We start from the raw sequence: 12,461 nt of genomic DNA, 5'->3' as shown, positions 1-12,461 counted from the left end.
TGAGCAACCGGTCATTTGTTCCCAATGTATTTCCGGTGCCTTCATGCACTCTTGTACCAAATGCACAGTCCTTCTGTACGTGGAGCCGATCATTTGCAATTGGGCTGTGCCGACAGACCAGGACGAGCTCTGTCGGCTCAAAAGCAGCGCAGGACCTGCAAGAAAAACAAAGATTAACATCCAGCGGGGGCCTCTTAGTGAGCCCAAGATCTCATCAAGAATCGGCTCCAGCAACAGGGCTGGGCGCATTGTTCCATTCTCCGACCACTCTCGGTGTAAACAAGTCCCTCCTGGTCTCTGCTTGAATTGCACTTTCCTGTGTTTGCTTTGGTGTAACTGGCTGCCCCTGCATGGGCGAATGTGAAGAAGATCCTTAGTAAGTCATTGAAGAAAACCGAGAAGAGGTCGGAGTGGCCTCTGTCGTTCATTAACGATCCAGTCAGGCAGTACTCCTCTGTAAAGCTCCGTTCGTTCACATCGATTGGCTTTTTTTTGCCTTCATTTGTGCAAGTAGTAAAAGCAGACGCCCCTATTCTGCCATGACCCGGATTCGAACGGGGGTTGTTGCGGCCACAACGCAAAGTACTATACGATCACAGCGAGTTACCGATACACACGTGGCACGGCGGAAAAGGCTGTGCTCTCTTCGTGTGACATAATTCGGAAAAGTCCTGACGTTGCATTTCAACTGAGCCCCAGTATACATCGACCCTTCAACACTGAGTGACAACTCTCTTGCGTGTTTTCTCATATTTATGTAGTTTGCTTGCATGATGCCCGGAACAACTGGGTTGTGTGCTCCCATATGGTCTCGCGGTTAGGATTCCTGGTTTTCACCCAGGCGGCCCGGGTTCGACTCCTGGTATGGGAACGTGTCGGTTTTGCCTCCTGCTTTCCAAAAGATCAGCACCGTGTACGAAGGAGCCGCATTAAAACCACTCGAACTTGCAAAACGTGCAAGAAGAGGGGGCGCTTGTTTCCAGCCGAAACTTCTCGCGTGTGAGGTGGGAGGGTTACTCTGGTAGACAGGGCTGACCTTCGGCAATAGGATTTATACTCTCCAAGATGATATTTGCACTTTCTGGAGGGGTGATTTCCTCCACTTCAGTAGCCCGATTTCGTCCATTGCGTGGAGAGGGCTGTAGAATGTGGCGCCGCCTTTCCTGCTCCGTCCATGACAGGCGTGCTGGTCTCTGGAGAGAGAGCACGGTCCATCAGCGCACTCCAATAAAGGCACTGGAAGCAGCTGAATCTCATTGGCGAAGCTCAGCGCTGGGCCACTGGGCACGTCTTACCACCGTTTCCGTAGTGAAGTGGTCATCACGTTTGCCTCACAAGCGCGCAAGGTCCCCGGGTGGAAACAGACCTCTTTTGTCGCCAGGCACAAAAGGGGATAGGGGATTTGCCTAGCGCCGTGATCGAACAGACCCACTCACCTCTTAGTGTGGCGGGATCTGCACAGTGCATGTCGCAGCGCATCCTGCTTTCACTTCAATGCGCGTCCTGATGTACCCCGGTCTCCCGCGTGACAGCTGGGGACAGGTGACAGGTCCTATACTAACGAGGAAGACATCGCTCTCTCCGACCCCCGGCATCGTGTCCCGACCAACCGTGCTGGAAGCCGACGCGTGCTGTGATTCCTTTACAGAGCAGAAATGACAACCGAGGAGCCGAGAGATCATTTCAGCATTTCGCGTCTGAACGGAAAACACAAACAACCAACTCGGAATGACTTGCCTTTGATGCTTATCAAAGCGCTCTTTGTGCATCGAACAGACCCACTCACCTCTTAGTGTGGCGGGATCTGCACAGTGCATGTCGCAGCGCTTCCTGCTTTCACTTCAATGTGCTTCCTGAAGTCGAGTCGTGTGCCGTGCGGAGGCTCTGAAAGCGAGAGCAATGAAAAGGTGCACGACGCTGTGAAAGAAAACAGAGAAGTGAAAGGCAGTCCTTTCTCTAAGGAAGTGAAAGAAATTATACTCCTTGTCAGGGAATCGAACCCCGGTCTCCCGCGTGATAGACGGGGATACTTGCCACTATACTAATGAGGAAGACATCACGTGCTCTGACCTCCGACCCCCGGCATCGTGTCCCGACGCAGCGTGCTGGAAGGCGACGCGTGCTGTGATTCCTTTACGGAGCAGAAATGACAACCGAGGAGACGAGAGATCATTTCAGCATTTCGCGTCTGAACGGAAAACACAAACGACCAACTCGGAATGACTTGCCTTTGACGCTTTTCAAAGTCTTCTTTGTGGACGACGACTGCGCCGCCTAGCAGATACAAATGGGTTGTACAACTTTGAACTAGCAAATGGAAGAGGGCTAAGCCCCCTCTCTTTTAGCCCAGGTTCGATCTGTCTCCCAGAATCACCAGGGCGCACGCACACACACACACCCGTGCCGTTGAAGTGCTCTGCTTCATTTCTAAGGGCAATTCAACATTCACTCCTACCCCGAGTGCAGAAAAGACAGCGTCCGCAGCAACAACAGCTCAGGTCTCTGCACAGGAGCTAAGCTGCCCCCATCTCCCCTGCTCTGCGGCTCCTGCGGAGTGGAGTCCTGCCTGGAGCCGTGTTTGCAGGCGGCAGCTCTCCGCGCCCTGTCTGTGCGTCGTGTCCAAGAGCTCCTGGGAGGAAGAGAGAGCCCTCCCACTCGGGGGCTTTTCCACGGTCTGTGTGAGGAGGGGCGGGTGTGTCCAGTAGCTTATCGAGCGGAAGCCTGGGGCGGCGGAGAGCTGTGATCGTGCAGACCTTGAGGGGTCACCTCTTTGTCTGCTTTCCCGCCCCCCCTCCGCCCAAGCTCTGCTCCAAAGTAGCCCGGCAACCCCTCACACCTGCACGTGTCACAACCTAAGGTGCGGTCATGAGACACCCATGGGGTGTCGTTCTGTTCTTGCTAATTGTTTCCTGCCCGTCGCAGGCAGGAGTCCATGCGAGGAAGATGCGCTGGACAGAGCTCAGAGGGCGCACCTGGGTGGCTTTCCTTCTGTGTGACGTTCCTGCAACACTCTCCCGCTACTCTTGGTGCGCTCATGCCGCAACACAGGAAGGCTGGAGCAGGTGGCTGTAGGCACCGCCGAAATAGCTCATTTGGGAGAGCGTTAGACTGAAGATCTAAAGGTCCCTGGTTCGATCCCGGGTTTTGGCATTTTGTTTCATCGCGCCCTTTGTTCCTCTCTCCAGCGCCCCCTGCCTAAAGTGACGCGTCCCTTTCTCAGCCCGAAACGGAAGCGAGACACCAGCAGCAGTCCCTGCAGGTTTCCGTAGTGTAGCGGCTATCACGTTTGCTTCACACGTGAAAGGTCCCCGGTTCGAGACCGGGTGGAAACAGCCTAGTTTTGTACGCTCCTGTACTACACAGAGGTCTTGAGCGACCGGTTATTTGTTCCCAATGTATTTCCGGTGCCTTCGTGCACTCTTGTACCAAACGCACGTTTGACGAAATGACAACCAAGGAGCCGAGAGGTTATTTCAGCAGTACGCAGCAATTCACCAGGGCCTAGCAGATACAAATGGGTTGTACAACTTTGAACTAGCAAATGTAAGAGGGCTAAGCCCCCTCCCTTTTAGCCCAGATTCGATCTGTCTCCCAGAATTACCTGGGCACACACACACACTGTCTTGTTTCTCCTACACGTATAGTGTAAAAATTAAGAACCCAGGACGAAGATGTGACAATCGAACAAACTCTTTATTTCACCCGTAACTCCGAACCAGTTAGCTCCAAAATTCACTATGACCTGTGACCCTGAGCAACCGTTATTCCCCGCTCAGCCCTCCATCAATCAACATGCAGTTTCACTGCTGACGCACACAAATATTACACCTTCTCCAGCTGTTATGAATCACCTCTCTTGTTATATATTTTAGAAAGAGCACTGTGACGTCAGACACACTAGCCAGAGCGCCGGGATTAGCGAGCGAGACCGCGGGAGTTATTGATCACTTATCTATCGACAACCTATTAATTCAACTGAAGAACCGTAGAATTAACCATTAACTTTTACCGATTGGTGAGTACTGATTCTTTTCCCGTTCTTGACCCTGTTTTAAATATCTAGAAAACGGTCAATACCGCCTGAATCGATCAATTACAGTACCATAGTACGTTTAGTGTTAATAATGTTCAATCCGAAATTAAAGAATGGTTATTCAAATTATTATTTAGGAATTTAATCCTAGAGCTAGAGAATTCCAAGTTGAAAAATTTGTTTAAGTAACAGTTGAAATGCATTTTCCATTTGTTTACAAATCATAAGTATGGTAACCACGGCGACACACGCCATGTCACTGTTCCCGGCTAGGCGTCTCGCCTTCGTCACAAAGAGCGGTGTGACGTCACGGACAGCTACTAATACTAATGCTAGTGTCTTCCTGTTAGTATTAATGAGAGTACAACTGGTAGTTTTAATATTAAGTTATTGTAGTTCAGGTGGGTAGCTGCGTCAGCATGCGTAGGCTGCAAAGGAACAAGTAATAGGTTTATTCCATGCTGAAAAAAAGAAGAAAGAGAACACAACGTTTCGGCCGTGGAGCCTTCTTCAGGTGTTCCTCCAGGTAAAAACAGGTTTTAATATTAACAACTTTGAACTAGCAAATGTAAGAGGGCTAAGCCCCCTCCCTTTTAGCCCAGATTCGGCTCTAACCACTGCGACACACGCCACGTCACTGTTCCCGGCTAGGCGTCTCGCCTTCGTCACAAAGAGCGGTGTGACGTCACGGACAGCTACTAATACTAATGCTAGTGTCTTCCTGTTAGTATTAGTGAGAGTACAACTGGTAGTTTTAATATTAATGCTAGTGTTCATGTGAGTATTAATGATGATAGCGCTACTGATAGTTTTAATGCTAGTGAAGAAAGATGTGAAGACGGGGGTTTGAATTTAATCCTTTCTGTAGGGGGTTTAGACTTCTAAGTCACAAGCTGGGGTTTATGGCAGGAAAGGGGGTTAACTGATAAGGATTGCAGATGCAAGCTAGGAACCCCCCTGGGTGTAATCTTAAACTGACCATTTGTCTAGAACATCATAAACTGGCCAAATACCATGAACCCCCCTCTTTACCATCAGACCAAGTGACGTCAGAAACGGAGAAGAAAACACTATATAACCCAAAAGTTTGTACCAGTACGTTGAACAATACTTCGGTTTTGTTGTTTCTTGCGGGAAACAAGACTTCGGCTTTATTGTTCCTTGCATGCAATAAACTCATCTGTTTTACTTCGTCTCGGGATCAAGAACCTTATTTCTTCTGTTACAACACTAGTATTCATGTAATATTAGTGCTTATTATAGATTTACTGTTAGACTATTTACACTAGTAGTCATGTTAGTTTTAGTGATAGCATTACTGTTATTATTAGTATTAGTAGTGTAGTAGTAATTTTGTGTTATTGTTAGTAATAATGATAGTGTTAGTCATAGTGATAGTGTTACTGTTGTAATATTAGTGGTATTTTTGTTAGTGTTTGTTATAGTGTAACTGTAGGTAAGAGTGTATGTGGTGTCCGTCATTGTGTGAGTTTGTGTCTGTGAGTATGTGTACTGTCTATGTGTGATTCTGTAAATGTGTGCGTATCAGTGTGTGGGTGTGTATCTCTGAGTGTAGTGTCTACAGTATGTGTGTGTCTGTGAATGTGTGCTAGTTTGTATTTGTGCATGTATGTGTCTGATTGTGTGTATAAATGTGTATGGTGTGTAGCGGCGAGGCTTATTAATATGAAAGAATTAAGTGTTCTGCGCTTTCCCAAATGAGGCCCCATTTCTCTGTTCATCTCTGTGGTGCAGCCACAGAGAAAATATTCATGCAGGCTGATTTAAGGTTCCTTTGATAAGGTTTCCTAGGACAGCTCCCAAAGGGGGATGCACTTAGCTAAGCCTGGCTATCATGATCAATGGTCATCCATTGGTGCCTATCTGTCTAGGGAGTGCCAGTTGGACATCTGGACTGCATTCCTAAGTGTCAGGAGTAAGTGACTTATATCTCACGTGGGACCCTGATGCCCATGGAACTTTCAGCCAATCAATGAGCTAAGGTTCCTCCAGGTAAAAACAGGCAACACAGAGAGCCTGAGAGATTCAGTAAGATTCAGTGGAAGAATTGTGGACAATTCTAAAGGGAATTCAAAGGAGAATTCCATGGCAGGACGGCCCAGGAGCAGAAGGCTCCCAAGGGCAGGACATTCTCGCAGCGCGCCTCCTGACCATCTTGAGACTCAGCCCGGACAACCACGGAACGGCCAGTGTGTCCGAGTGCCAGAACTTTCCTTTGTTCTAAGAGTCTAGACTGGAGGTTGCCAGAGAGTAACCAGAGGATCCACCCGAGGTTAGCACCAGCAGCAGGCCTCATGAACAGGTCAGAACTGTGGACAGCTGAATCACTATTCAGAACTAGCTCTTCATCAGGAACGAACCGGTCCTCTTCCTGACTTGCTGGGACCCACAGTCATCTTTTCTCCTGTGCGCAAACTTTGCTAGTTAAAGCCAACACTAACTAGCTGGTCAGGGAGCATCAGCAGCGCACCGTTGCAAGCCGCACAGCACAGCCTGGCACCAAGCCAGAGAGCGCGGATTGGAAAGCAACAGCCTGCAACTGTTTCTTTGTGCCCGCAGGAGATCTGAATCCCCAGAGATTGGATGAGTATTCAACTTCAATGCATTACAGCTCGAGAATTCAATTGTTATCCCAACCAGTTGATATCAATTTAATTCTTAAGAGTTATGTACTTGTTTTGAGTATCTAATGTAGAAGTTGTAACCAAGTTCGATTACGAAACGGTCTTAATGAATGATATACTGAACGTATGTCCTCTTGATATGTGTAACACTTTGTAACTGACTGAATATATACCTTTTGTATTCTGATAACCCTCTCGATAAGAGCTGTTAAGTCTATATGCATATTCTATGTATTAATAAATGTATCCTCGTATATTAGTACCTGTGTGTGTGCGTTGTTTGAGTTATGTCGCATGGTTGGGTTCTAAAGCCATCAAAAGAATCAATTTTGTGATTTACTGCTACAATTAATAATTGTCCCAGTAAATGCCCAAACCCTACAGAACTGGTGCCTTCAGAGAGCACACTACATTTAATATGGCAAAATTACATATTTGGCGTCCCTGGGTGGGCGTGGCAAGACTGAAATGAGTCAACCAAGCGTAATAATTCAATATAAAACACCGCGGGTTTCATACACGACAATACAGTGTGCTGAAAGTCGAAAGGAAAAAAAGTTCCCCTTGCTCTTTAAGCACTGCTTGATTGTTTTGTGATCTTTTGCGATCTACCGGGTTGATTGCATACTTGATCTTGTGGTTTTCTGTGGTAAAACTGTGATTTCGTACTTAAAAGTAATATTCTTTAAGTTTAACGATGGTTGCTAAAAGGTCTGAATTCGAGTCGCTATTAAGCACTCTCTCTACCAGCGACAGGTTTGACCACGATCAAGCCATGAAAAGAATCAATTTTGTGATTTACTGCTACAATTAATAATTGTCCCAGTAAATGCCCAAACCCGACAGAACTGGTGCCTTCAGAGAGCACACTACATTTGTATTAAATTTATTTTCCTGATGGGAACCGTCTTTCTTTCTACACACTCATGCATGATGTCCTGTTTTCTTACAGTGTAGACATTTTGCTGTTTGCGCTCCGCATTCATCTGCTTTGTGCGTTGTTAGTCCGCACCTGTAACATGTAATGTCAGACGTCCCCTGTTCTTCTATATCTCTAGCATCGAGAGTTATATTCAAGACCTCAGGTATACCCTGCAGTACCTGCCAAATGCCACAGAACAGGAGAAAGTGTTTCTGGTCAGGAAAACTACCAGCAGAGCTGTACATGAGTGGATGGCTAGGCAGATAAAAAAAGTCTGTAATGATTTTGAGCAGCTGTGTCAAACACTTATCGAAGAATACAGTGATTTTATTGACCCGTCTGCCGCGATAGCCACCACCCTTAACATTAAGCACGAGAGAGCAGAGTCCCCTCGCGAATATTACGAGAGACTTAGACAAACTTAATTTGCAGGGCGAAATGATGAGGGTTGCGAAGAGAACACACATTTCAAGGGTTTACTCATCGCGGATCTCCACCCATCAGTCAGAAAGATGATCTTAATGCATACAGATGCACAGACCATGAAAATGACTGATATTAAGAGATTCGTGCAGAAAGCCTGGAAGTATGATGTCCAAAGTCGCTCTGAGCAAAAAGCTGTTAAAGCGACTGTGTTCGCCGTCAGAGCCAGCAGGGTTAACTCCCTCCTGCTCCTTAGCTGGCTAAGCCCCATTCCAAAGCACTCACACAGGACCGCACCCAGCGTCCTAAGTGCCATGAGAACACCGGGGGAGGGAAAGGGCTAGATAAAGCTGAACAAAAGGATTCAGTAGCCGCCCGCCTGGCCAGGCTTGAACAAGCTTTATTAGGACAGGGACAACCGCTCCCCAAGGCTGCCGGAAGCGTGAATGAGCTGATACTCTCCACTGGAGGAGGCGGAGACCCGCCCCCTCTCCCTCCCTCAGTCTATCTGATTGAGCGGAAGGGTTCCTGCCTGGATAAGGTCAGCCACTCCCAAGCGAGTGCTGACTCCACCCCTGAAGTCACAGAGCAGGCAGTAAAACACATAGGAAAAGCAAGAAGCTTTTACCTCGAGGCTGCCATGGGAGATGTCTTACCCAGTGAGACATTGATTGACACTGAGGTTGAAAGGTGTTTGATGTCATACGGCAAGCTCAAACGGGTAGAAAAAGAAAAGGGCATGCGACTCAGAGAGGAACTGTTGGTGGATCACCAGAAAGGCAAGGTGTGGAAACAGGTCAAGGCTCCTAAGCCTTCTGTACAGTTGCCTGAAAAACACGTTTTGACACTTTCCGCACACTGTGGTTAAGATCTGAGGCAGTGAGATCTTCTGAGCCTAGCAGTTACATTGGGATTCAACAATCTGAAAAAAACGCGTTTATATCAGGCTGAAAAACACGTTTTGAAAAGTCTGTTGCTCCTGCCCCATAAGTTACATGGGGGTAGCCAAAGTTGCAGAAACATGTTTATTTCTGCTGAAAAACACGTTTTGACACTTACACAGTGCCCACCGAACACAGAAGCCTATGTGGAGATTCCTTCTGTTCCCTCTGGACAAGAAATAAAAATATTTCCTTGTTTTCCAGATATACAGGGAAGTCGTGTCCCGGCCAAGGTCCCAACAGCCTCCATGCCACAGGAGAGGTTCTCCAAGCAGCCGCCTGATCCACCAGGTAAAGCACACCCCTTTTACATCCCTAAAGAGGAGCAGATCTCCCCACCTGGCGATGAAAAGGAGCTTTCCCTGTGCACCCTGGCACCCAAGAGGGGTCAGGAACACCACCCTGCAGTGGTGGAAGGGATCAAGATGGCAGGAGAGCAGGTTGGTGATGTAGCCCTCACCCTTAGCCCTGAGAGGTCCTCTATTAGTGAGGATCTGCTTGAGCAGCTGTCACAGGGCCACCGCCAGGTGCCCCTGGTGCAACATTCACAGGTTAGACAGGAGGTCCAGCTGGACGCTGAGACTACTGCGCTGTGGACACACCTGATCCCAGATGCCGATTCCCTCTGCTGTGACCCAGGGAACCTGCAGTCAGGTAACATTATTTCTCACAACTACCAGGTAGTGAGTGAGACTGACCTGATTGTTCCTGCCTCAACGGCAGGGTTGCCAACACACCCAGTCCCCCAGAAGGGACAGGGAATGAAAGCCGACCCGGTTTTCTTACAGCCACCAGCTCAGTCTGTCAGTCTAAGTCTGACCAACAGTGGTTCAGCCAGACTGGAGCTGGATGGTCAATTCACCCGCCTGCCAGTGCAGGACATCGCAAAGGGGGGTGTCAGAATCCCCGCCCTCACTGACATGGGCCTGGTGAGTGATAGCGAGTTCGAAGGCAGTGAACTAGCTATCCCACTGCTGGGGCAGCTCCCTGAACCCTTAGCGAGGGAAGGGGGGAGCGAGCATGTGTCCTACACCCACGCCCGGCGAACGATTGTAAACATGCCGATAGAGGGATTCCTCAATCAGGAAGTGTGCAGGGTGGACCTGAACAGTGAGAATGGGATAACAATCCCAGATCACTCAGGTGCTCCAGATGACCACTCAGCCGAGGGTCAGGCATGCTCCACCGCTGCACCGCCCCCTGCAGGGTTCCTAGAGCACATGTCACGATATTAGTTCCCCCTCCTTAAGGGTGCTCCAGCCCTTTCACTTAAGACTTTATTCTGTGCACCTGTTTCCCATTCCCAGCCCACCTTAAAAGCCAGGCGCTGACGCTCATCTATCTCTGCATCTGATTTCCATATCGTGCGAGTCCGTGACCTGGAAGCGCCTGGTCCCGTTAAGGTTTTAACCTCGGTTCCTCGGTTCCTCGGTTCCAACCCGGCCTTCGTGGTTTTTAATTCTTGCTCTGATGGATCTTCTGGTTTTGGACTTTATACTTGGTTTTGGACTTGTGTTATTAAGGATATGTCTTTTTTTCATGGGGAAAACTAGCCCGAGCAAATGTAAAGTTTAGAGTAGCGCTCAATAAAAATGATCAGAACCCAAAAGCGCTTCTTATGCGCATCAGTATATTCCGATACCACTGGTTCTGCAGAAGAAATAAGAAAAGCCGAACTCAAAGCACTGCGGTGGCATTACGGGTACTCTGTCTGCTGCTGCTTTAAGATCTACTCACACCGTGTTGCCATTAAGGCTACCTAGTTAAAAAAAAACTTATCGTCACCTTTTTGAACGTGATTATTAGACACCCGTTAAATCTCCACCGAGGTTTCTTGAGAGATCGTTCAGCGAGCGAGTAATAAAAAAACTACTTTGCTTCCAACCTCTGCTGTCTCTGTAAACTCGGACGTGATGATATGCAGTGTGCCTTTCCTCTTGTCGTATTCAAGAGTACTCACTGTGTGAGCTCCTCGCTGCGTGTTCTGTACTCTACTGTGATTTAATTTAGATGATTACGTGGAGTAGAGTGACAAGATCTACTTGAACATTTTCAGTTTGTGAAATGAAACACTAAATACACTACTGTAAATACAAGTAATGGACATTTAAAATAACCACAGTACAGCTAGAAGAGTGAAAGATAAAAGACTACTTAGAATGACATTCACAATAGACTTAAGAACGGCACAGCCGCCCGAACAGGGACTTGAACCCTGGGCCCTCAAATTAAAAGTCTGATGCTCTACCGACTGAGCTATCCGGGCTCTGAAAAAAAACCGACACTGTCGGGATCCTGGCAAGTCACGTGTCTCTTGTGCCGAAGAGCAGTCATACCTGACCCGTCTGGAATGACCACTGACAGACTTTATCCAGAAGCGACGGCACCACTCCCAGTAGAATGAGTGAGAAATACAGCATGACATGAGTAGTTAAGCGGCTCCTACAATCCATCTTTCCTCACATTACTGATTTTTTTCAATAGCATTTTGACCTTTTTTCACATTCAGATTTTTTTCACATTTAATAAAATCTTTTAATCAACAAAATTAAAAAGAAAACAAATGGAACATTTTTTTGGAACAATAATTAAAAAAAAACTTTCAATGCCTTGGTTGTATACGTGTGCACACCCTTTATAAAGGGAGTTGCAACAGTGCTGAAATTTAAAGAGCATTTCTGTAGAGAAAACAGCATTTTTTCTGCCTTGATGTTAAGCTTAGGGAGCCTATCTTTTAGAAATTCTATTTCTTAACACCTTGCACAGCCTCCCGGCAGACTAACAAATATTTTTTTGGAGAAATTGGCTCACACACCGGAAAACACTGACGTTTATTTATGTTAGAGTATGTGAATAACAGTTTAACCGAAAAAGTTTGTAATTGTGATGTAAAACTCAGGCTTTAACAGATGTTCATGATGTTTCACACGGGGTGTTACCTGTTGTAGTGTTTCAAAAGATGTTAGCGGACCATAAATTATCTTGAAAAGATTTGTGTTTGTACTGGCTGGGATTCATACCCGACTCAATTATTTGGAAGGCGCCTGTACCACCAACGCACTTCCGAGAAGCACCTGCAAATTAACACAATCCTCTCTCTCACCTACAAAGTTATGGAGACACACACGTCCAATGAAAACTAATTTTATTCACTGAAGGCTCCACTCTTTTGTTGTGATGTCATTTTAATTAATATTAGCTTTGATAAGGTGTCGTTTTTGCCTCTTAAAGTTAAAGTCTGCTCCTTTCTTCCTGGTATAGAAATAACATGTTCCATCTTTGTTTAAAAACACCACTAAAAGTAAATTTTTCAGCTCTAACGACTGTGTGCATTGCCAAGACATCTCAAAAGGACTTATCAAATAAGAACACGATCCTTCCTATTACCATTCCTGTGGTTGGGGCGTTGTTTCACCCTTTTATTTTCTTCTACAATATTTGCAGACAGGGCTTTATCACTCGAGTTGTACAGAACAAGTGTGCATCGGTCCATGAAA

At 47.0% G+C, this 12,461-nt stretch overlaps 1 protein-coding gene, 2 non-coding genes and 1 pseudogene across 3 annotated transcripts in view; 2 read left to right on the top strand and 2 right to left on the bottom strand.

The window, feature by feature from the left end:
• LOC138242769 (zinc finger protein 271-like) overlaps positions 1 to 12,461 on the bottom strand; it is a 735,173-nt pseudogene that overhangs the window by 104,700 nt on the left and 618,012 nt on the right.
• Positions 1 to 12,461, top strand: part of LOC138242767 (zinc finger protein 17-like) — a 165,887-nt gene that overhangs the window by 50,087 nt on the left and 103,339 nt on the right. The gene's annotated exons all lie outside the window — the stretch shown is intronic.
• On the top strand, positions 3,078 to 3,150 carry trnaf-gaa (transfer RNA phenylalanine (anticodon GAA)). Its single transcript has one exon. It is a non-coding gene; the product is annotated as a tRNA-Phe (tRNA).
• Positions 11,158 to 11,230, bottom strand: trnak-uuu (transfer RNA lysine (anticodon UUU)). The gene has a single exon. It is a non-coding gene; the product is annotated as a tRNA-Lys (tRNA).

This window comes from Lepisosteus oculatus, chromosome 14 (assembly GCF_040954835.1).
Source record: "Lepisosteus oculatus isolate fLepOcu1 chromosome 14, fLepOcu1.hap2, whole genome shotgun sequence".
NCBI lineage: Eukaryota > Metazoa > Chordata > Actinopteri > Semionotiformes > Lepisosteidae > Lepisosteus > Lepisosteus oculatus.
Note: the sequence above shows the minus strand (reverse complement) of the source record. Positions and strands in the feature narration are given on the sequence as shown.